This window comes from Papio anubis, chromosome 4 (genome assembly GCF_008728515.1).
Source record: "Papio anubis isolate 15944 chromosome 4, Panubis1.0, whole genome shotgun sequence".
NCBI classification, from domain to species: Eukaryota; Metazoa; Chordata; class Mammalia; order Primates; family Cercopithecidae; genus Papio; species Papio anubis.
In genome coordinates, this window is record NC_044979.1 from 180938843 (window position 1) to 180963215 (window position 24373).

The 24373-nt window shown below is 45.6% G+C and overlaps 1 protein-coding gene and 1 long non-coding RNA gene across 5 annotated transcripts in view; one reads left to right on the top strand and one right to left on the bottom strand.

The window, feature by feature from the left end:
- Positions 1–3149: 3149 nt before the first annotated feature.
- LOC116274621 lies at positions 3150–5235 on the bottom strand. Its single transcript, XR_004183402.1, has 2 exons — positions 4979–5235; positions 3150–4232 (listed from the first exon to the last, which is right to left on the bottom strand). It is a non-coding gene; the product is annotated as an uncharacterized LOC116274621 (long non-coding RNA).
- Positions 5236–6680: 1445 nt separating this feature from the next.
- The window catches only part of PCBP3 (poly(rC) binding protein 3), a 280894-nt gene continuing 263201 nt past the window's right edge, over positions 6681–24373 (top strand). For 2 of the 4 annotated variants that reach the window (XM_021935142.2, XM_021935141.2), the window contains exon 1: positions 6681–6844. The gene's annotated coding sequence lies outside the window, so the exon portion shown is untranslated. The remainder of the gene's footprint in view (positions 6845–24373) is intronic. The other 2 variants (XM_017956357.2, XM_017956359.2) reach the window with 2 other exon arrangements.

Here is a 24373-nt window from a genome sequence, read left to right on the forward strand (position 1 = left end):
TGTGTGTGATGTGTGTGTGGTGTGGTGTGTGTGATATGTGTATGTGTGTGATGTGTGTGGTGTGCATGTGTTTGGGGGAGGGCTGTGCATTTCTGCTCTCAGCTTGGCGCCGGGCAGCCAGCAGGGACTGCTCTCCCCTGGGCCCCCATACACGAAGTGGCGACCTGGCTCCAGCCCTCTTCCCTGCGTTCACGCTGCCTCCTTGCAGTCCTCCCAAAGGGCTGCCAGGCACAGGGCCGTGGGCATGCTGGTGACCGGGCACAACTTCTCCAGCCGGGAGCATTCCCGTCCTTGGCGCCGTTCTGCACCCGCAGTCTGTGCCGGGGAGCTCAGCGCCCTGCCACTCCATGTGTCCAGTAGCCCGGGACCGCGGTGCCGGCCATGCTGCAGCTCCACAGTGGTTTGGACCGGACTGCTCCCAGGATCAGCACAGCGTGCTCTGCCTGCTGCAGAGGGTCAGCCACCAGAGAGAGAAGGAACAGCAGTAGCGTCGTGCGTGGGTGCAGCTGTGGAGCCTGTTGGGGTGGAGTTGAAGCTGCTGTCTGTCAGGCCCTCTTTGAGCAGCTGACAAGCACCCTCTGTGTAGTGTCCACACCAGCACAGTGAGTGCCACCAGCTCCTTTGGGGGCCTTTAGGCCAGAGGTAGGCAAGGGTAGACCTGCTGAGCTCCAGGAGAGAGTCTGTGTGGGCCAGGGCTGCTGATACAGCGGCCAGAGCTGGTGGTTAGTGGGGCAGCCGGGGCATGCGGTGGGGTGGACCCCAAGGAGCTTCCCCAGCTGGAGCGGCCTGGAGCGCCCCTGGCTCTCCATGATGGCTGACCCCGAGACTCGGGAGTGGACCACCAGGCTCCTCCACCTCCACCTCCATCTGCCCCTTCAGCATTTAAGCAGGGACCCGCAACGCGGAGGGGAAAGGAGAGACCGGTGTGGTCGGAGCTTGGGATGCCAACAGATGTGAGTCATATCTGTGCATTTCCAGGAGGCCCCATCATCTGGATGTCAGGCAGGGAGGAAGGGAACCTGCCGTGGCAACCCACCTGCTGGGCGCATCCTGTTCTCTGGGTGTGGGGCTTCCGGCTCATTCACCCGGGAGGCCAGAGAGCAGTACACGCAAGACCTCCTGACCTTAGCTTTGTTGCCCAGCCTTTCTTCCTAGGTTTGCAAACTCCTAGGCTCCCCAGGTACCATAAACACAGAGACTGGCCTAGTCCTAGGTGGTCCGGGGGGTGGCAATTGGGAGAGAGGGGGCTAAAAAGAATCCTTTGTGAGCCAGACTAAGTTCCTATGTTCCCCATTTGTGACTCCAGCTACAGTGGAGGGTTTTGTCCCCTTAATTTACATTTTAATGGTATATTTCTCACGATTTATGTTCTTGAATTTTCACCATAAAACACTTACCAGAGGTCGTTGGTTGCAAGGAGACTAAATGCATTGGTATTTATTTTTCAGTCCCGTAAAGTAGGAAGGCAGGCACTTGCTAAACTGTGGCAGAGGTGGGACACCAAGAAATTTGGGGTCCTAAGTAAACAAAGGCTTGGGGGGCTGGGCCAAGCCTGTCCCACCACCCTCTTTCTCTTACAGGAATACTCTGCTGAACAGCTCCACGTGTTTAAATCCATCTCTACAAATATTACAGAGGATTACTGATGTCAACAGAGAGGTTTTAGGTGGCCGTAATGAAAAAGCTGCAAATGGATATAAAAGTCAGTTTTAAGGTGTTACTCGTCGGTAGGCAAAGCAAGGGCGTCTGCAGCACACCCCACCCATGCTGGTCTGCCCAGCAGCTGGTGGACTTTCTGTGCGGGATTTGGAAGCTTTGCGTTTCTCCTCCAGTCTCTTCCTGAGAACCCAGCAGAGGTTGGAGGGAGGGTGGGAGTGACGTGGTAGCTCGGCACCAAAACAAAGAGTTGTTCTAATTTTAGAGTCTTAATGGAGCCCGTTGAGGCACACAGAGAAGGGGCGGAGTTCTGGCTGCCTCTGAGCTGAAAGTCTTCCCAAAATAAAAGGAAGGTCTGGATGACCCGTGACGTTTCTGGTGCATGTGTGAGGTATGTGCATTTCTTCTTTATGCAAAATATAAGAAACCTTGCATATAAAAAAGACCGGGGGGAGTGCTCTGCGTGCAGTGGGGGAGGGGCCCAGGGCAGAGGAGGACTGCTCCCCAGGGCTGAGAAGCACCCAAGGGCACCAGGGTGGCAGCAGGAGCTCTTTCCTCCCTCTCTGTCTCTCTCTGTCAGCGGTGACTCATGGGCTGCAGGGCCTGAGATGTCTATCCCAGTTGCGGAGATGCCCGTCTGAGGGGGGCAGGCCAAGGATTCATTTGCTTCTTACCATGAAGGGCTGAGAGGACACAGGGCCCACCCCTCGTCCATTAGGCATGATGAGGGCCACGGGGGGAGTTCTGGGCGCTTCTCCACAGCCAGATATTAGAGACCCTGTGATTATTTTCTGCTAAAACCAGGGCACGCCGCCAGAGAAGCTGATGGGCTGCTCTGTGTGAGACTCCAAATCACTTCCGCGATGTTTTACCCTTCGGGGCAGAGCCATCTGCTCCCATGCATGGCTTGAATCCAACTTACCAACATTGATAACTTTTTGTGCCTATGATAGGGACAGGTGTCACTGCCAGCCCTTCACGTTGGCAGAGCAGGCACTCCCCATCCTCTCTGTGTTCACTCTGCGCTGGGGAAGGGGGTTGGGCACTGAGGGAGTGGCCAGGATGCAGAAGCAGTGCGGAGTGTGCTTCTGGGAGACGCCTGGAAAGCAGGGCAGCTGTGGGGCACAGGGCAAGGGTTACCTTGCCAGCCCTGAAGAGGAGAGACAGTTGCAGCCTCACCTACACCGGATGCCTGTCTCCGCCTGTCCTGGGTGTCTCTTTCCAATGCTCCACCCATGCCCGCTGCCCTTCCAGAGCACACTTTCAGGAAGTGCCCTATTCTGGGTGTCACCATCACCCAAGCTGGGGGCACCTTGCAAGCCTGCTGGCTATGGCTTGCTGTCTATCTGCAGGTGTCCCAGGCCCAGGGCCAGCAGCCAGTCAGGCAGTGCCACATGTGGGAGCTGCCTCTTCAGCAGGGGGACAGAGGAGAGGGCATGAGGGGACCCCTGAGCTGCTTCATCTAATCCAAGTACAAACACCACGGCACCAGGTAAGTTAGGTCAGGTGCATTTATGATGAGGCTGATATAAAAAGGAGGAAGCGGAAGTGGGAAGTATTTTTAGTTTCTGTATTTCCCTAACCAGGGCAGCTGGCACAAGAATTGGCTTCTTGGTCTCTGATTTCCACTCCAGCACTTTGGCCATCAGAGGATCCTCTGTGAGCTCAGCTGAGCCAGCCCCACCCCCTGCAGCAGCTTTTGGTGGGCAGTGGCAGTGGTCCCTGTGCAGGGCAGGAGCCTGGGGAAGCAGGGGCTGGGTGCTGCTGGTCCCTGGAAGAGGGGCTTGTGCCCCAGTGCTTTGTGAAGAGGACAGGAGGGCAAAGTATTCACTTGCCCCTAGGTAACATGTGTTCTGGGGTTGCAGGCTGAGGTAAAGGTGTGAATTCTCCCCGAGGAAAGGCTCAGCCTGAAGTGCAGTCCTGCTGAAGGCCACAGAGACCACACACTCCACCCAGACTCCCATCTCCCTCCCCAGCAGGGGGATGGAGGCCCTGCCACTAGGAGTGCTGGGGTTGTGTGGAAGGACTGGGCTTCTCCAGGGCTCCTGGGAGGCCTAAACATCTCGCAGGATTTTGACGCTAATTACCACCGTGATTGCTTTCTGTGTGTAACTGCTTTCCCCAAACTTTAGCCGTCTAATGTGGAGCTACAGAAGGCCCCCGCCCTTACTCCTCTAGATGTCCCAGCCCACGAAGGCTGGGTGCTGGGAGACTTCCTGGGGCTGGATCTGACATCATTCCAAGCAGATGATAACCTGCCTTCCCGATTTCCATACTCACAGCAAGACACCCTGGAGTTATTTATAAATGCGAACCCCTGGGTGCACTTCTGCTGGGACTAGCACCCTGACGACCATGAGAGGGTGGAGACAGCGCACTCCGAGCTCAGGGACGCAGGAAACTCTGGACCTGAAGGCCAGGCACCGTGAGGGACACGCTGCAGGCCCAGCTGCTGCCACCTGGGGCGGGGCTGCCCTGCAGGCTCCGGGAGAACCCAGAACGAGGCCGGATCAGCGCGTGTCAAGGGGCGGGGCGTGAGAGATGAGCTGCTTTTTTCTTCGCAGGGTTGGCAGGAACTGGAAATAATAGAAAGTCGTTAGGGTCCAACACGCTGCCCTGAAAACACTATCATTACTTTCCTAATGACTAACTGTGTCTTTCAGCCGGCGGGGCAGGCAGCTGAGGCCGCAGGCTCCCGCAGAGGACCGCGATGTGGGAGGCTGGCAGCCTGTAATCTGGGGGCGCTGACAGCGCTCTGCCCAGACCCTGGCGCCGGCTCCAGCCTCCAGCACAGCAGCCCTCGGTCCCTCCAGCCCCCTGCCCGTAGAGTCCAGGTGAGGCTGAGGCTGCCCAGTATCCCTTCTCCTCCTCCTTTTTTAAAAACACAGAGTCTCACGATGTTTCCCAGGCGGGTCTCCAACTCCTGGGCTCAAGCGATCCTCCTGCCTCGGCCTCCCAAAGCGCTGGGATTAAGGGGCAAGCCACCGCACCCGGCCCACCCGGCCCACCATCCCTTCTGGTTCATTTCCAGTAAGGTCCTGTCCACAGCGTCCTTCTCAGCATTCCCACCAGGCTGCGGGCCTCGGCCTCCCTCTCCTCCATTCTCATTCTCCCCGAAACCGCCAGGCCCGTCCAAAGCACGGGTTCGCCAAGCGCCCCCCGTTCCACATTCCCTTCCCCGCGGACTCGGCCTCCGTAGCTCGCGGACGGCCCCTCCTCACGCCAGCCCAGGCTTTTTTTTTTTTCTACTCTATTTTAAGGTTTTCTTTTAATGACACAAGCGACATTTGGAGACAAAAGGACACATCTCTTCCTGACCCACCTCCAACCCCAGCTGATGGCCGCCCTGCGCCTGGCGTGGACGGCCGGGGCGTTCCCTGGGTGGGTTCCGTCCATCCCGAACCCCTGTCCCCGCGCCAGCTCCGGGGGTGCGTGGGGCCTGTGACGTTGCCTCCAGGCCGCATCCGGTAACCCGGCAGCCCCTGGCGCTCGCGGCAGGCGGACGGGCGCGGACCCCGGGCTTTGGGGCGCGATTCCTGCCGCTGGCTGCCGGCCTGAGGTTCTGGGGTGTCCGAGGTCCCGGGCGGGGCGAGGACGTTTCTCCGGCTCAGCCCCCCACCTCCTGCTCTGCCGCCCCCCACCCCAGATCCCCACGGACGCCCAGAGGGGTCCCCCACCCCGGCGAGGACCCGCGGGGAAACGGGCCCAGGCGCGGCGACTGCGGAGGACGCATCTCGGCCCCAGCGCCCTGGTCCTGGGGGCGTCCAGCTGCCCTTGCCCGAGGCCGGGGCGGGCGCTCAGCGCCGCGGAAGAAACGCCCGGGCGGGGACGCACAGCGAGGCGGGCTCTGCGGGAAGTACCGGGAAAACGGCGCGGAGCAGAACAGCCCGGAGCCAGCCCAGAGAAAGGGCGGCCTCGCCCTGCAGCCAGCGGGGTCCGGCAACGCCCCGCCCCAGGCCAGGGCACGCGAACGCCGGGCGGGCGGAGGGGACGGGGCCGCGGGACCAACGTGGGGCGGGCGGTGTCTGGGCCCAGCCCGAGAGGACCCGCCCTTCACGGGGCGCTCGGAGACCCAGCCTCAGGCCCGCAGGGAACGGGAAGCGGGAGCTGCAGGGATACCCTCGGAGCTGCGGCCGGGCCGGGAATTCAACGGCCACCCGCGTCCAGTCCGGCCCGCCCACCACGGGCCCGCCCCCGCCCCCACGGACCCGCCCCGCCCACCACGGACCCGCCCCGTCCACCACGGACCCGCCCCGTCCATGACCTGCCCCTGTTCACCACCGGACCTGCCCTGTCCACTGTCCTGTTTCACCACAGGCCCGTTCTGCCTCCACCACAGGCCTGCCCGCTTCCATCATTTCGCCCTGCCCATTCAGCCCTGCCCCTCATTGCGGCTCGCTGCCCTTGCCTGCCCCCTGCCCTGGCTGGAATCCTCTAACCCCTGAACTCCTGTCCACTCGTTTCTTGTCTCCCCTGTCTTGCTAGTCTCTGACTTTGCCCTTGTCCTGGTTCTTATTCCTTTCATCCTAGTCCCTGCTCCTTGTTCTCTCTGTCCTGTCTCTGCCCCCTACCCCTGCCCCCAAATGATGACCCGCCCTCCTACTGCCGGCAGGTGCCCGCCCCGCTTCACTTTGGCCAGGGGCCCCGCCCCGATTCTGCCCCCGCCCGCTCACGTCCCACATGACCCCGCCCACTACTAGTGACTCAGCACGCCCTTTCGAGGCCCCGCCTCCTCCCCGCCCAATACTCGGCCTCCCGCCCCAGCGTCTTTGGGCCTAGTCCTGCCCTGCCCGCGGCCCCACTCCCCGCCCTTTGACTCCCCGAGTTGCCCAGAGACCTCCTGCCTGGATTGGCCGTGCCGGTCGATGTTCCGCCGTTTGATTGTCTGCGGCGCTCCGCTTTCATGAGCCTGCCCTAGGGCGGGGCCGGCGGCGGCGCCCGGCGCTAGATTGGTTAGCGGCGCAGAGGGGCGGGCCCGCGCCGCGCGCAGCGCTCCGGCTGAAGCGCCTGAAGCCGCGACCGCCGCCTCAGCCGCCTCAGCCGCGGTCGCCGCCGCCTCGGCCGACTTAGGCTTCGCCGCCGCCTTCTCACCCGCCTCGCCCGCCTCGCCCCGACCCCGCCCCGACCCCGCCCGGGCCTCCCGGCCTCTCCCCGCCGGCCCGCGGGCTCGCCGTCCGGCGCAGGGCAGGTGAGTGAGCGATGGCGGGCGGGGTCGGGGTCGGGCGCCCTTGCGGGTTACGGGGACCGAGTCCCCGACGGAGGCCGAGTGGCGGGGCGACCCCGGGCCGCGGCAAACTTCGCCCGAGCCGGGGCGGGCGGGGGTCCCGGGCTGGGTAGAGCCGTCCCCGACCGGGGCAGCGAGGGGACCCGCGCTCCCTCAAGGTGCGGTCGCCAGGCCTGGCCCGCCCGCCTCCGCCCCTTCCCCAAATTCGGAAGTTGCGGCGGGAAGCCGAGAGCGCCTCGGACGTGGGTCAGAAAACGTCTGGACTACTTGAGGCTTCAGTTTCAAAACGGCACAAATTTCACCTCTTGATTGAGAAGAGATCTGGGGAGCACCCCGGAGCGGCCGCGGCGGCTGGAGGGCGGCGGGGCGCGGCGCGGGGACTCCTCCCCCTGGACGGCCGCCGGGAGAGCGCGGCCTCACCCCTCGGTGACCCTGCGGAGAGCCGCGCGCGGGCGGTGGGGCGCGCGCAGGTCCCTCTTGTTGGTAGCTGTTTTGTTTTAATTTGGAGGGTGGTTAGAACGTGTTTCTTATTGTCCCCACACGCGTTCTAATTGGAAGTCTTGTTTTGCGAAAGAGTTTGTTTTTTCTTTTTGCCTGGTGGTGTTTTCCAGTATCCCCTCCCCCTACTCTGAAATACTGGCCTAAGAAATTTGAAAGTTAACCAAAAGTCGGGTTCTCAGTCTCGTGGCTCGGGGTTGATTATCTTCCACCGTCCTTCAGAGCAGCCTGGATTTGCAGGTCTTGTTAGCCCTCTGTGTGAGCCCATAGCACTCTTAGTTGTTGAGTGTTTGTAGAGTTTGAGATTCACCAGAAGGAATCCTGGGCAGCAGGGCCTTGCGGAGAGGCCTTTAGAGATTTGACTGGGTAACTTACAGACTCCCCCCATTTCAAAAATATTTCCCTGGCAGAGGCCCTCACACATTCCTTCGAAATTGAGCTCACTTTGAGGGTCAAACTGTTGCCCTTTTTCTTTTCTTTGGACTTTCTCAGATGTGGATCCCAAAGGAGTGTGCAAGGGTGCTTCCCTATTTAAGAGAACTAACTCCCAGTCTCTTCATATTCAAGAACAATTCATCATCTTAAAGCATGTCAGAGATACTTACTTTAGCCCCAGAAGGAGTGTTTGTAGAACAGTGGCACTCTGAAGGGATCATTGGCAAGATCTGAAATGACCTGATTGATCCTCACATGAGAGAAGCAGAAATAGTTCTGGTGTTTTCAGACTTGGAGATCCATCAGAAAACATGGGGCCTTAACACACAAGTGCAGTGACCGACTAACTGATGTCTCACTTTCGAGTAGTATTTTTTTTTGCTTGTGTGTAGATGCTGTTGTTTATACAGTGCAAGTTCATTACAAATGTTTTAGAACTTACATAGCTTCACGTATTTTCTTAGTTGATACTCAATATTATAAGGTTTTGAAAAAGTTTTGATGATAAATGGGGTCTTTATAACTGAAAAAAAATGGACTCTCTAGAATTCAGTGCTTTTTGGCTGGTATTGCCACAGGTGCTGCTGATTAGCGGTGATATTGGACCTCAAAACATCTCTTTCCCAGATACCTTTATAATACTCAAGGTGGGGGAAAATCCACACAGCTTTGTGGTTACATTTTTAGTTATTTGTGAGAAAAAATTCAACACATGGTTATATATTGTTAGCTGTTTTGAAGAAGCTGTCCTTTACCCTATTGTTCTGAGGGAGGCTGAGAGCATGCTGCATTTATAAATTTGAAAAAGTCTCAATGAGCTTCTTGAACTAACCTAGCCATTCAGATTTGGATTCTGTGTATCAGTTTTGATTATTTCAGTTCCTGTGTCAATGGCAGAATCATTTCTATTTTTACAAAAGTCTCAGGGCTTTATTGTAAAGGTGATCACTGAAGCAGATTTTAGTAGATGTAAGTTGTGTATCCTCTCAGTGAAGAAGGCTGTGCTTTGGGCCATAACCAAGGACAGTACTTGCTCATGTATTGGAATTGCCCCAACTTAAACATTAGAATAAATGCTGTAGATTTTGGGGCAGCTCTGATGTCTCAGTTCTCATCTCTGGTGGCAGTGACTCTCACAGGCAAGGCGTCATGGGCCCGCTGTCCATGGTGCTGAATCCGTGTCACCTGTTTCGCTGGGTGTGGGGGTGTGCGTGTGTGTGGGTGTGTTTTGCGTGGGGCGGGGGGCTCAAACTTCCTTTCCAGCGTACTTTAAAATTAATTTCAGGATTCATATGATTAAATAAAATTTGATCAGGGAAATTCTGTTGAATGGGAGCATGTCTTCAAAACACTTAAGCCATTTTATTCTTCTTTTTTTTTTTTTTTTTTTTTTTTTGAGACGGAGTCTTGCTCTGTCGCCCAGGCTGGAGTGCAGTGGCCAGATCTCAGCTCACTGCAAGCTCCGCCTCCCAGGTTCACGCCATTCTCCTGCCTCAGCCTCCGGAGTAGCTGGGACTACAGGCGCCCGCCACCTCGCCCGGCTAGTTATTTGTATTTTTTTAGTAGAGACGGGGTTTCACCATGTTAGCTAGGATGGTCTTGATCTTGTGACCTCGTGATCCGCCCGTCTCGGCCTCCCAAAGTGCTGGGATTACAGGCTTGAGCCACCGCGCCCGGCCTTATTCTTCTTTTTAAGGAGGATAGTTATGCTACAGCATTCCGTTTCCTTTGCTTAGTCTTCACAGTCTCTCTAGGTGGGAGTTTTGTTGCTTGAGTGTGGGCATCAAGTAACAAATCACTGACATTAAATGAAACCCTGTTTTCTTAACAACCATTCTTTTAAGAAAGTACTAGTTTGTTTTAGTCTGTTTTGTTTTGCTTATAACAGAATACCTGAAACTAGGTAATTTACAAAGAAAAGGAATTTATTTTTTATAGTCATGGAGGCTGAGAAGTCTAAGGTCCAGGGGCCAAAGCCACTAGCTCCAACTCACGTGACAACCCACTAATCCATTAACCCTTGAATGGATTAATCCATTTTATGAGGGCAGAGCCCTCTTGATCCAATCACCTCTTAAAGGCCTCACCTCTCAATACTGCTGCATTGAGGATTATGTTTCAGCATAAGTTTTGGAGGGGATATTCCAGCCATAGCACCTTTATTACAATACAGACAATACATCTGTAGGCATATATCTACGTAGGGGCAACTTGTTCCCAAAAGGGTTGACTGTAGCATGTTTTGCATTCTCCAGCATGTTGATTCTCAGCCTTTCCTGATGAAGGGATCTGTTTATGTGTTGGGCTAGTGAGTGGTGGTCAGGCATTCCTGTTGTGTTAGACCCATGTCTACTCTCTTTTCTCTAATGTTGAGGACAGTTTTGTAAATCATTTTACATGAGTCTTTTCTTTCTCTTGAAGTTAATTTTGTCAGTTACTTTAGAATTGCCCCACAGGTTAGCAGTAAAAAAAAAATGATAGATATCACTTGTGGTACAGAGATTGTTGCACGTGGTAGTAAATTGTATATCAAGCTAAGCAGTGGATTGTTGAGGTGCTTTTTGTTACAGTCATCTAAACTAATGCTTTGGCCCCATTTGTTGTACACTTAACCCAGGTTAGTTTTTGACATCTCTTTTGTTGACAGAAACTCAGGAAAACTTCCTTCTGCCTCATCCAAGCTTCAGAAATACTCCCTGATTGCCTACTCTTTGCCATTTCCTATGCTATGACCTGGGAACCCATGGGGGAATGAGACAGAGTTCTTATTGAAGGGCTCACCAGTTCAGATTGAGGAAGGAACATGTAAACATATAATTACAGGGGGCCATAGTCAGTGCTGCAGTTGGGATACATAGAAAGCCAGGCAAATGTGTTGAGGGGCGATTCATTTGGGCCGAGAATCAGGGAAAGCTTTAGAGAGGAGGTGGTCTTTGGGCTGGGCCCTAGGGCATGAGTTATAATTGGGCGTGGATTGGGTATACATTTATTAGAAAAAGATTGGAAGGTTGGAATAACCGGAGTACAGAGTGCGTAGTGGTCTGGAGGCTGGAGGTACGGAAGCATAGTAAAGGAGTTGGGACTCTGCTGGAAGTGTTAGGGGCATTGTGAAATGGTTGGAACTCTGTTGGAGATGGAGGGGGGCGAAAGTGGAGGAGGAGTTGCATGGTAGGTAGAATAATGGCTCACAAAGCTGTCTACATCCTAATCTCAGGACTATGTTATGTTACATGGCAGGGGAGTTAAGGCAGCAGATGGAATGAGGTTGCTAATCAGCTGATTTTAAAATAGGGAGATTATCCTGGATTATCGGGGTGGGCTCTGAGTAATCACAAGGGTTCTTAAAAGTGGAAGAGAGAGGCAGAATAGTCAGTGTCAGAGTGATGTGAAGTGAGAAAGACTCTAACTGCCATTGCTGGCTTTGAGGATGGAAGTGTGCACTAGTCAAGGAATGTGGGAAGCCTTTGGAAAAGGCAAGAAAAGGGATTCTCTCCCCTAGAGACTTGGGAAAGGAATGCAGTCCTAGATTTCTAGCCCAGTGAGACCCTTGTCTGACTTGGGACCTCCAGAACTGTAAGGTAAATGTTTGTTGTATTAAAACACTAAGTGTCTGGAAGTTTGTTCCAACAGCAGTAAGAAACTGATACAAGCTGGGGCTCTTCATTTGGCAGTCTTAGCTGACAAAATTAAGGAGGAAATAACATGATTAGATTGGTTTTAGAAGATAAAATGATGGAGCTGCCACTTGGGGAGAATTCACTCCAGAGAAGCATAGTTCTATTCCCTATTTCACCTCCTAGGCAAGACTGGCATCTGATATTGTCTTATTTGGCCCAGATCCCACTTACAGTCTCTCTGAGCAGCTTCCACAGCCTCTACCCTTCCCAATTGCCGTGTCCCACTGGGTCATCTTTCCTCTGTGTTGGACACGTGGGAAAGAGTAGACCAGGTATATACTTACCACTGAGATTGTGTTGTCATAGGCTAGGCCCAATTCCAACCTCATAGTTGTTGTCAGATTACTTTCCAGAGGTTAGTTTCTTTACATCCTCACTAATCGTTTGTATCTTCAGATGTTTTAATTGTTGTCAATTGAGTAAATATTAAATATCTTACTATTTTAATTAGCATTTCCTTGGCTAGTGAGTTTGAGGATTTTCCACCCATACTTTGGCTACTTGAACTTCTTCTAAAAATTGTATTCTTATATTGTTTATCCATTTATTGTCTGGATTATCCTTTTTATAGCTTTTTAGAAGTTCTTTTACATATTCTAGATTATATTTGTATCCTGTTCTTTATCCTTTTAAATATGCTGTTTTGATGAACAGATGTTCAGTTTTAATGTAGTCAGATTTATCAATCTTTTCCTTATGGTTTATGGTGATTAAGTCTGATTTAAGAAATCTTGTGTTACTCCAAAGTCATTGTATTAGTCCATTTACATGCTGCTGATAAAGACATACCCGAGACTGGGCAATTTACAAAAGAAAGAGATTTGATGAACTTACAGTTCCACGTGGCTGGGGAGGCCTCACAATGATGGTGGAAGGTGATGATGATGAAAGGTACATCTCACATGGCAGCAGACAAGAGAAGAGAGAGAGCTTGTGCAGGGAAACTCCCCTTTTTAAAACCATTAGATCTCGTGAGACTTACTTGCTATCACAAGAACAGCATGGGAAAGACCTGCCCCCATGATTCAATTACCTGCTTACTGGGTCCCTCCCATAACACATGGGAATTAAAGATGAAATTTGGGTGGGAACACAGCTAAACCATATCAGTCATAATAGATCCTCCTATTTAAAAAATATTTAAATATTTGCTTTTTATAGTCTACTTGGAACTTATTTTTGTGTGGGGTATGAGATAGAGATCCAATTTTAATTTTTTTTCCAAATTGATAGCCAATTGTATCAGCTTTGTTTATTGAGTACAGTCCTTTCCCCAGTGATCTGCAGTGGTACCTTTGAAACACATCAGATTTCACAAATGCGTGGATCAGTTTCTGGTTTCTTTATGTACCTAATGATAACTTAATTTCTTTCTCCCTAGTTCTTAAATCTTTTATTGAGTTTTTTTTTTTGTCTTTTTTCCTTTGCTTGGACCACTAGAGAAAGTTGCATGGAGATTGTGGTAAGATTATCCTTATATTGTTTTTCATTTAAAAGAAATGCTGTGAAAGACTTAATTGTGAACTTTGTTATTTTTTTTTTCTTGGTAGATTCCTTTATTAGGTTAAGGATGATCACATTTACTAGTAGTTTAATAAAAGCTTTTTTAAAAAATCATGAATAGATTTTGAATTTTCTCAAATGGCTTTCTATACAGTGTACTTATTTAGATAATTTTATGCTTTTCTTAAAACTTGTGATTGAGATGAAATATTTTATTCTTTTAATTTAAGTCATCTTTGATTTCCTGGGAGAAACTGTGATGTACTGCATTAAAAAATATTATCGAGCCAGGTGTGGTGGCTCACACTTGTAATCCCAACACTGAGAGGCTGAGGCTGGAGGATCATTTGAGCCCAGGAGTTCAAAACCAGACTGGGAAATATAGTGAGACCCCATTTTTACAAAAACAAACAAACAAACAAAAACTAAAGGAAAAAAATTGGCTGGGCATGGTGGCATGCATCTGTAGTCCCAGCGACTTGGGTACTTGGGGGACTGAGGTTGAAGGATCACTTGAGACTGGGAGGTTGAAGCTGCAATGAACTGTGATCATGCCTCTGTACTCCAGCCTAAATTATTGGACCCAATGTGCAAATATTTCATTTAGGATTTTGGCATATATATTCATAAGAGGTGTTGACCAGTGATAATCTTTTCTTGTATTGCCCTTATTCAGATTTGGTATCAACATGATACTTCATCATCTTTGTAATAGTTTCTTTCTGGGGACAGGGACTCTCTCTGTCGCCCAGGCTGGAGTTCAGTGGTGCTATCATATCCTACTGCAGCCTTGAACTCCTGGGCTCCAGTGATCTTCTTGCCTTAGCCTCTTGATTAGCTGGGATTATAGGCACAAACCACCATGCTCAGATAATTTTTAAATTTTTTTTTTGTAGAATAAGGGTCTTGCTATGTTGCCTAGGCTGGTCTTGAACTCCTGGGCTCAAGAAATTCTCCCACCTTGGCCTCCCAAATGTAATAGTTTTGGAAAGGGAGGAATTTTTGTTTCCTGGAAATTTGGCAAAATCGATTCTTAGATGGTCTGGATCTGGACCTTTTTTAAACATGGAGCCACTTGCAGTAGCAATTAATCACTTTGGAAGGGTCGCTAGTCCATTCTGCTCACATTTCATTGGCCAGAAGGAGTCATTCTGGCCGTACCTAATTTCAGATGGGGCAGGGTGGTAGAATCTGCCTCATCCTGGAAGCTGGGGGCACTCAGTCCAATAGCACAAGGAAACAAATTTTGTCAATAATCTTGAGTGAGCGTGGAAACAGATTCTTCCTCAGTCAAGCCTTCAGGTGAGAACACAGCCTGGCTAACACTTTGAATGCAGCCTTGTGAGACCCTAAGCAGCGGACCCAGTTAAGCCTGCTTAAATTCCTCACAGAAACTGTGAGATATTAAACACATATTGGTTTAAGGTGTTAAATTTGTGATAGTTTGTTATGCGGCAATAGAAAACTGATGTATTGATTTCTACTGACCTCCCCTTAGAAGTGGATTTGGGTTGATGAAGGGTGTTTGACTCTATTTAAGGTAATCAGCTTATTATTTATTTTCTTTTATATGATGTTTTTTCTATTTATAAAAGTAATACAAATATTTTGTGTAGAAAAATTGGAACAAACAGAAAAGTATAAAGTAGAAGATCAACATTATCTGTAATCTTACCACAAAAGGATATTCAGTGTTTTTTCCTACTTATATTTTTGTATGATATGCATGTCCTAAAGTTGGGATTCATTCTGAAGTATGTTTTTTGAAGCAGTATTTTTCCTTTTACTAGATCATGAGCATTTCCTTGTCTCATAATGTGTTCTTCCAAAATATGATTTCAAATGGCTGCATACTATTCCGAAGTGTCCCAGTTTATTGAACCATTTCCCTATAGCTAGACATTTATGTTGCTTTAAAATACTCATCATTAATAAATAATGCTTTGAAAAATATCCTATACAAAAATCATTGTGCATATCACTGATTGCTTCTAAATTTTTACTAAAGGTAGAACTATTAGCTCAAAGGTAGTAAATGTTTTTAAGTCTTTTTGTGCTTAACCATCTATCTTCCAACATTTCTAAAAAATAATATAAAACTTAGACATCTGTTTCTGTAACTCACCAGGTTGGGATAGGACAGAACTATTGATTTTTGAGCATCTAGGTTCCTGTTTTCTTAACCCTGTTTGCAGAGTGGTTTTAAATTATTCATTAAAGTGCAATATGGATTCTATTTATAGACGCATTTGTGTATGAGATCGCTCCCTTAATGTTTGGGGAAAAGCCTACAAATTGCTATTATCACATTCCTATCTTTGTAAATCTTTTTCTACTCCTATTCACCCTTTCTTTGTTCTCAGTCAACCCAGTAGAGACACTGAGACAAATAAGGCCTTGTATCCTTATATTACTCAGATAAAATGGCTATTCTGAGCCAGACCTTGTTCTTTTCTTCTTGACATTTATTAACTAGTGGATCTCAAAAAGATGAGCCATCAGAATATTAATGATTAATTCAAAAATATTTTTCCTGGTCTCTAAAGTAATGGATGTTTGTATAGAAAATTTCTAAAGGAGAGATTAGCATAAAAAGCAGAATAACAATAAAATATATATATATATATATTTTGAGATGGAGTCTTGCTCTGTTGCCCAGGTTGGAGTGCAGTGGCATGATCTCGGCTCACTGCAACCTCCTCCTTCTGGGTTCAAGCAGTTCTCCCTGTCTCAAGCTCCAGAGTAGCTGGGATTACAGGCATGTGCCACCATGCCTGGCTAATTTTTGTATTTTTTAGTAGAGATGGGGTTTCATCATGTTGGCCAGGCTGGTCTCAAACTCCTGACCTCAGGTGATCCACCCGCCTCGGCCTCCCAAAGTGCTGGGATTATAGGCATGAGCCACCACACCCGCCCTGATGACTAATATTTTGTTTGGAGTTTTTGCATTTGTGCCTGTGAGTAAAATTGGCTCATAATTTTCCTTTATTATAGCTGTTCTCTTTCTAATCTGAGATGAATACTTAATTTATTAATTTGCAGCTTTTTCTTGTTTTCTAATATGTGTGTTTAAAGTGATATATTTTCTTGTAAACAGTGCCTCAACTACGTCATACAAAGTTAGATTTAAGGCATTTTCATTATTGTTTGTTGTACTTTCTAATTTCCATTATGGTTTTTTCTTTGATTCCTAGGTAATTTAGAAGAACATTTAAACATTTCTAAACATATGCATATTTTCTTGTTTTACTATTCTTCAGGACCATTATATTGCCCAAAGATCTTGCTTTCTATGATTTTAATCCTTTGAAATTTGCTGGTTTGCCTTATAGCCCAGAATATGGTATGTAAGTTTTCTCAGATATTCCTATGTGCCTGGAAATAATTGGGTTCAATGTACTATACTACATATTTTGTTTAGCTGAGTTGGTAAGCATATTATATCTGCTTTCTTACTAGTTTTTTTTGGTTGTTATATTCATCACTGAGATAATTACACAATTTCATTATGATTATGGATTTGTCTCATTTTTCCTTCCAGTTCTGTCAGTTTTTATGTACAAATTTTTGAGACTGTGTTGTCAGGGCCACACAGATTTAAAACTGTTAGGTCTTCCTGATGAATGGAGACTTTAATTATTATGACTGTTTCTCTTTGTATCTAGTAATGAATATTTGACTTTATGATATGGTATGTCTGATGTTAATATTAACATACCTGTGCTGGATGTTTTAGGCTCATATTTACATGATATCTTTGTTTTTTATCTTATTCTCGACCTTACTATAGTTTTATGCTTTAGGTATGTCTCTTGCAAAGAGTATAGTTAGATTTTTTTTTTTTTTTTGAGATGGGGTCTTGCTCTGTCGCCCAGGCTGAAGTGCAGTGGTGCGGTCTCGGCTCCCTGCAAGCTCCGCCTCCCAGGGTCACGCCATTGTCCTGCCTCAGCCTCCCGAGTAGCTGGGACTGAGGTGCCCACCACCATGCCCGGCTAATTTTTTTTGTATTTTTTGGTAGAGACGGAGTTTTGCCGTGTTAACCAGGATGGTCTCGATCTCCTGACCTCGTGATCCGCCCACCTTGGCCTCCCAAAGTGCTGGGATTACAGGCGTGAGCCACTGCGCCTGGCCGATATATTTTTTTTTCATTCAGTCTGACAGTCTGTGTCTTTTAATTGGAACAGTTCATTTACATTAAATGTAATTACTGATCTATTTGGGTTTAAATTCATCATCCTATTATGTATTTGTCTTGTTCTACATTTTCTGTGTTTATTTTTCTCTCTTTTTCTTGCATTATTTGAATCTGATTATGTGATTTTTTGAAAAAATCATTCCATTTTTCCACCTTCTCCAGTAGATTGGAGATTATGTCCTATTTTTCGTTCTTTTAGAGGTTATTGTGTAAATTGTTACTAACTTATCCAGATAATGTAGTTATACCTTTATCTTTCTCCTAGACAAATCATAGTTTCTTAGAAGACTTGAACTCTATGAGCCCCCCTCCAGTTTCATATGTGCTTATTATTGTGCACTTTAATTCTATATATTCTTTTTAAATTCAGTGAAATAAATTAATATTAGCAGTATTATATTAACAATATTGGTATTAATAGTATTATTACTGGTAACATTAACAGTATTGTATTAACAGTAATATTAACAGTTAGTGTTCTTTTAGATTTATTCAGATACTTGTCTTTGCTCTTCATTGCTCTCTGGCATTTCTGACTTATTCTGGGATGGTTTCATTTCTGCCCAAAGGGCCCTCTTTAGAAATTCCTTTATTGTAGGTCAGCTGATGTAGACACTGCATATATATATATATATAGTTTTTTTTTTTTTTGTTTTGAGACTCGCTCTGTTGCCAGGCTGGAGTGCAGTGACGCGATCTTGGCTCACTGCAACCTTCGCCTCCTTGGGTTCAAGTGATTCTCCTGCCTTAGCCTCCCTAGTAGCTGGGACTACAGATGCACACCACCACACCCAGCTAATTTTTGTATTTTTGGTAGAGACAGGATTTCACCATGTTGGCCAGGATGGTGTCTATCTCTTGACCTTGTGATCTCCCCACCTTGGCTTCCCAGAGTGCTGGGATTACAGGAGTGAGCCACTGCGCCTGGCCAACATTATGTATTTTTTAATCTAAAAATATTTTTATTTCATCTTTTAACATATTCTTTCAACTTACTTAAACATTTTGTGGGATATAATTCACACACCATAAAATTCACCCTTTTAAAGTTTACAGTTGAGTGTTTTTTTGGTGAATTTTCAAGGTCATGCAACTATCATCACTACATAATTCTAGAACCTTTTCTTCACTTCAAAAAGAAACCTCATACACAGTAACTACCTGTTTCTCCCTCCCCAAAGGCCCTGGCAACTGTTAATTTAGTTTTCATCTCTAAGAATTTGCCCATTATGAACGTTTCATATGAGTGGAATTATATAGGATGTGGCCTTTTGTATCTGGCTTCTTTCACTTTGCATAACATTTTCAAGCTTTATCCATGTTGTAGTATGTATTAGTATTTCATTCCTTTTTATGGCTAATATTCAGTTGTATAGATATATGGCATTTTGTTTATCCATTCATCAGTAGATAGACATTGTGGTTGTTTTTTGGCTGTTGTGAACAACATGCTATGAAAAGTCGTACGTGTTTTCATATGAATATATGTTTTCACTTGTCTTGGGTTTACACTAGAAGTAGAATTGCTGAGTCATACAGTAACTCTGTTTAAATTTTTGAATAACTGCCAAATTGTTTCCCAAAGATGTTGCAGCATCTTCGGAAAACAATTTGGCAATGTAAAATTCCAAACAATTTGGAATATAAAATGCTGCACCATTTTATATTCCCATCAGTAATTTATGAGGGTTCCAATTTCTGCGCATTCTCTCAAACACTTGTTATTTTTCAGTTTTTTGATTATAGCCATGTAGTGGATGGGAAGTAGTAGATATTGTGGTATTAGCATTTCTGTAGTGACTGATGATATTCAACCCTTTTCATGTACTGCTTATTGGCCATTTTTGTTTTTTCTTTGGAGAAATGGCTATTTAAATCCTTTGCACAAGACTTCATGACTAAAACACCAAAAGCAATGGCAACAGAAGCCAAAATTAACAATTGGGATCTAATTAAACTAAAGAGCTTCTGCACAGCAAAAGAAACTATCATCAGAGTGAACAGGCAACCTACAGAATTGGAGAACGTTTTTACAATCTATCCATCTGACAAAGGTCTAATATCCAGAGTCTACAAAGAACTTAAACAAATTTACAAGAAAAAAAAAAAAACACAAGTCCATCAAAAAGGGGCGAGGGATATGAACAGAAGAAGACATTTATGCAGCCAACAAACATGAAAAAAAGCTCATCATCACTGGTCATTAGAGAAATGCAAATGAAAACCACAATGAGATACCATCTCACACCGGTTTGAATGGTAGTCATTAAAAAGTCAGGAAACAATAGATGCTGGAAAGGATGTGGAGAAATAGGAACGCTTTTACACTTTTGGTGGGAGTATAAATTAGTTCAACCATTGTGGAAGACAGTGTGGCAATTTCTCAAGGATCTAGAATCAGAAATACCATTTGACCCAGGAATCCCATTACTGGGTATATACCCAAAGGATTATAAATCATTCTACTATAAAGACATGTGCATACATGTATTTATTGCAGCATTGTTCGTGATAGCAAAGACTTGGAACCAACCCAAATGCCCATCAGTGATAGACTGGATAAAGAAAATGTGGCACATATATACCATGGAATACTATGCAGCTGTAAAAAAAGATGAGTTCATGTCCTTTGCTGGGACACGGATGAAGCTGGAAACCGTCGTTCTCAGCAAACTAACACAAGAACAGAAAACCGAACACTGCATGTTCTCACTCATAAGTGGGAGTTGAACAATGAGAACACATGGACACAGGGAGGAGAACATCACACACCAGGGCCTGTCAGTGGTGGGGGCCTAGGAGAAGGATAGCATTAGGAGAACTAATGTAGATGACATGTTGATGGGTACTGCAAACCACCCTGGCACTTGTATACCTATGTAACAAACCTGCACATTCTGTACATGTATTCCAGAACTTAAAGTATAATAAATTTTTAAAAAGCTGAAAACAAAAACAAAAATAAATCCTTTGCCCATTTAAAAACTGGATTGTCTTTTTATCGCTGAGTTGTAAGTGTTCTTTATATATCCTGTATATTAGTCCCTTATCAAGTATATGATTTGCAAATATTTCCCCTTGAACTGTGAGTAGTCTTTTCATTTCTTTTCTTTCTTTTCTTTTTGAGACAGAGTTTTACTCTGTCACCTAGGCTAGAGTGCAGTGGCGTGACCTCGGCTCACTGCAAGCTCCGCCTCCCAGGTTCATGCTGTTCTCCTGCCTCAGCCTCCCGAGTAGCTGGGACTATAGGCGCCCGCCACCGTGCCCGGCTAATTTTTTGTATTTTTAGTAGAGACAGGGTTTCACCATGTTAGCCAGGATGGTCTCGATCTCCTGACCTCGTGATCCACCCGCCTCAGTCTCCCAAAGTGCTGGGATTTACAGGTGTGAGCCACCGCACCCGGGCTCATTTTCTTGATAGTATCCTTTGATGCACAAATGATTTTTATTTTGATAATACCACATTTATCTATTTTTTTTTCTTTTGTTGCTTATGCTTTGCCATATTTAAGACATTGCCTAATCCTAGGTCAGACAGATTTATACCTCTGTTTTATTCTACATCTGTTTTATAGTTTTAGCTCTGAAATTTAGGTCTTTGGTGCATTTTGAGTTAATTTTTATCTGTGGTATGAAGGAGGAGTTTAACTTCGTTCTTCTGCCTGTGGCTGTCTAGCCCTGGTACCATTCGTTCAAAAGACTACCTATTGAATGGCCTTAGCACTTTTGTCAAAAATCAATTGACCATAAAATATGGGCTTATTTCTGAACTCTCCACTCTATTCCATGGACCTATATGTCTGTCTCTATGCCAGCAGCACACAGTCTTGATTATTGTAGGTTTGTAGTAAGTTTTAAGATTGGGAAGTGTGAGTCCTTCAACTTTGTTCTTTTTATTTATTTTGGTTATTCCTGGTCCCTTGCATTTCCATATAATTTTTAGGTTTGGTTTGTCACTTTCTGGAAAAAAAAAAAAAGGCAGGTAGAATTTTGATGGGGATTAATTGAATGTGTAGATAATTTGAGGAGTATTGTCAGGTTAACAATATTAAGTTTTCCAATCCATGAGCATAGGACTTAGTAGCTATAATAGTTTTTTAGTGGATTCCTGAGGATTTTCTCTATGTAAAAATATATCATCTGCAGATATATATGCTTTTAATTCTTTGTTTCTAATCTGCATGCCTTTAAAAAATTTTTCTCGTGTAATTGCCCTGGTTATAACCTTTAACACAGTGTTTAATTGTTGTGGCAAGGGTGGACATCATTGTTTGTTCCTCATCTTACGGGGAAGCTTTTAGCCTGTCACCAGTAAGTATAGTTAGCTGTGAATTTTTATAGATGCACTTAATTGGGTTGAGGAATTTCCCTTCTATTCCTATTTTGTTGAGTGTTATTATCATGAAAGGGTGTTGAATGTTGACAGATGCTTTTCCTGCATCTATACTATGTTATTTTTGTCGTTTATTATATTAATGTCATGTATTACATTGATTCAGTTTTGTATGTTGAGCCAACTCTGAATTTCTTAGATAAATCCCACTTGTCATGGCGTATAATCCTTTTTATATATTGGTGGATTTGGTTTTGCCATTGTTTTGTTGAGGATTTTTTGAGATGGAGTCTCCCTCTGTCACCCAGGCTGGAGTGCAGAGGTGCGATCTCAGCTCACTGCAGCCTCTTGCCTCCTGGGTTCAAGCAGTTCTCCTGCCTCAGTCTCCCAGGTAGCTGGGATGACAGCTGCATGCCTCCATGCCCGGCTAATTTTTGAATTTTTAGTTGAGACAGGGTCTTACCATGTTGGCCAGGCTGGTCTCGAACTCCTGACCTCAAGTGATCCACCTGCCCCGGCCTCCCAAAATGCTGGGATTACAGACATGAGCCGCCACATCCGGCCTTGTTAAGGATTTTTTTTTTTTTTTTTTTGAGATGGAGCCTCGCTCTGCCGCCCAGGCTGGAGTGCAGTGGCCGGATCTCAGCTCACTGCAAGCTCTGCCTCCCGGGTTTACGCCATTCTCCTGCCTCAGCCTCCCGAGTAGCTGGGACTACAGGCGCCCGCCACCGCGCCCGGCTAGTTTTTTGTATTTTTTAGTAGAGACGGGGTTTCACCGTGTTAGCCAGGATGGTCTCGATCTCCTGACCTCGTGATCCGCCCGTCTTGGCCTCCCAAAGTGCTGGGATTACAGGCTTGAGCCACTGCGCCCGGCCTATTAAGGATTTTTATGTTTGTATTCTTAAGGCATGTTAATCTGTAGTTTTCTTGTGATCTCTTTGTCTGGTTTTGGTATTAGGGTAATACTGGCCTTATAGAATGAGTTGGGAAGTGTCTGTTTCTCCTTGTGAAGGATTGGTGTTCATTCTTCTTTAAATGTTTGGTAGAATTTAATAGTGAAGCCATCTGTTTCTAAATTTTTCCTTGTGGGAAATTTAAAAAATACTGAATATCTTTACTTGTTTTAGGTTTTTTTCAGATGTACTATTTTTTGGGTTAGTTTTGATAGTTTCTGTCTTTCTAGGAATTTGTGAATTTCACCTATTGGCCAACAGATGTTCATAATATTTCTTTATAGTCCTTTTATTTCTGTAAGGTTGGTAATTTTCTTTCTGATTTTAGTAAATTGACTTCCCTGTTTTTTTCTTGGTCATTGTAGATAAAAGTTTGTCAATTTCGGTGGTCTTTAAAAAAAAGAAAAAGCAACTTTGGTTTCATTGTTGTGTTTCTATTTTCTATTTCATTTTTGCTCGAATATTTGTTTTTTTCTTCCGCTTGTAAAGGTTTAGTTGGCTCTTTTTCTAATTTCTTAAGGTAGAACGTTAGGTTATTGATTTGAGATATATCTCTTTTAATATAGGTGTTTACAGCTATAATTTTGTAAGAACTGCTTTCACTGCCTTTCATAAGTTTTGATATGTTATGCTTTCTTTTACTTTACTTTTTTTTTTTTTTTTTTTTTTTTGTGAGACAGGGCCTTGGTCTGTCATGCAGGCTAAAGTGCACTGGTGCCATCACAACTCACTGCAGCCTCAACTTTGAGTCTCCTGAGCTCAAATGATCTTCTCACCTCAGCCTCCTGAGTAGGTGGGACTACAGGTGCATTCCCCCACACCTGGCTAATTTTTAAATTTTTTGTGGGACACAGGGTCTTGTCATGTTGCTCAGGCTGGTCCTGAACTCCTGGGCTCAAGCAGTCCTCCTGCTACGGCCTCCCAAAGTGCTGGGATTACAGGTGTGAGCCACTGTGCCTGGCCTCATTTTTAATGATCTCAAAGTCTTTTCTAATTTCCCTGGTGGTTTTTCCTTTGACTCTGGTTATTTAGCAGCGTATTGTTAAATTTCCACAGACTTTTGAATTTCTTAAATTTCTATCTGTTACTGATTTCTATTTTTTTCCCTTGTGGTTGGGGAACATATTTTATATTATTTCAATCCTTTAAAATTTTGAGACTTATTTTCTTGGCTAACACCTGGTCTATTCTAGAGAATGTTCCATGTGTATTTGAGAATAATATGTTTTCTGCTTTTTGAATGGAGAATTCTATAAATGTCTGCTAGGTCTAATTAGTTTATTAGTATTGTTTAAATCTTTTGTTTTCTTTCTGATTTTCTGTCTTGCATTCCATCCTTTATTGAAAGTGGACTTTTGAAGTTTCCAACTATGACTGTTGAACTGTCTGATTCTCCCTTTGTTTCTCTTAATTTTTTGTTTCATGCATTCTGGGGCTTTCTTATATATATATACACACACACATATATATGTATATAATTGTTAGAGCCTCTTGATGAATTGACCTTTTTATGATTATAAAATATTCTTTGTCTCTAATAACAATTTTTGTGTTAAAGACAATTTTTTTCTGATGTTAATATAGCCATTCAAGCTCTCCTTTGGTTACTGTTTGCATCATATATAGTTTTACATGCTTTCAACCTATTCTTTGAATTTAAGTGTCTTTCTTATATACTACATATAATTGAATCATTAAAAAAATCCATTTAGACAATTTTTGTGCTTATATTGGAATGTTTAATCCATTTACATTTAATGCAATTTTGATAAGGTGAAATTTATGCCAGCTGTTTTGCTTCTTGTTTTCTCTATGCAATGTCTTTTTGAATTTTCTGTTACTCGATTACTGACTTTGTGTTAAATAGGTATTTTCTAGTGTACTGTTTTATTTCCCTTA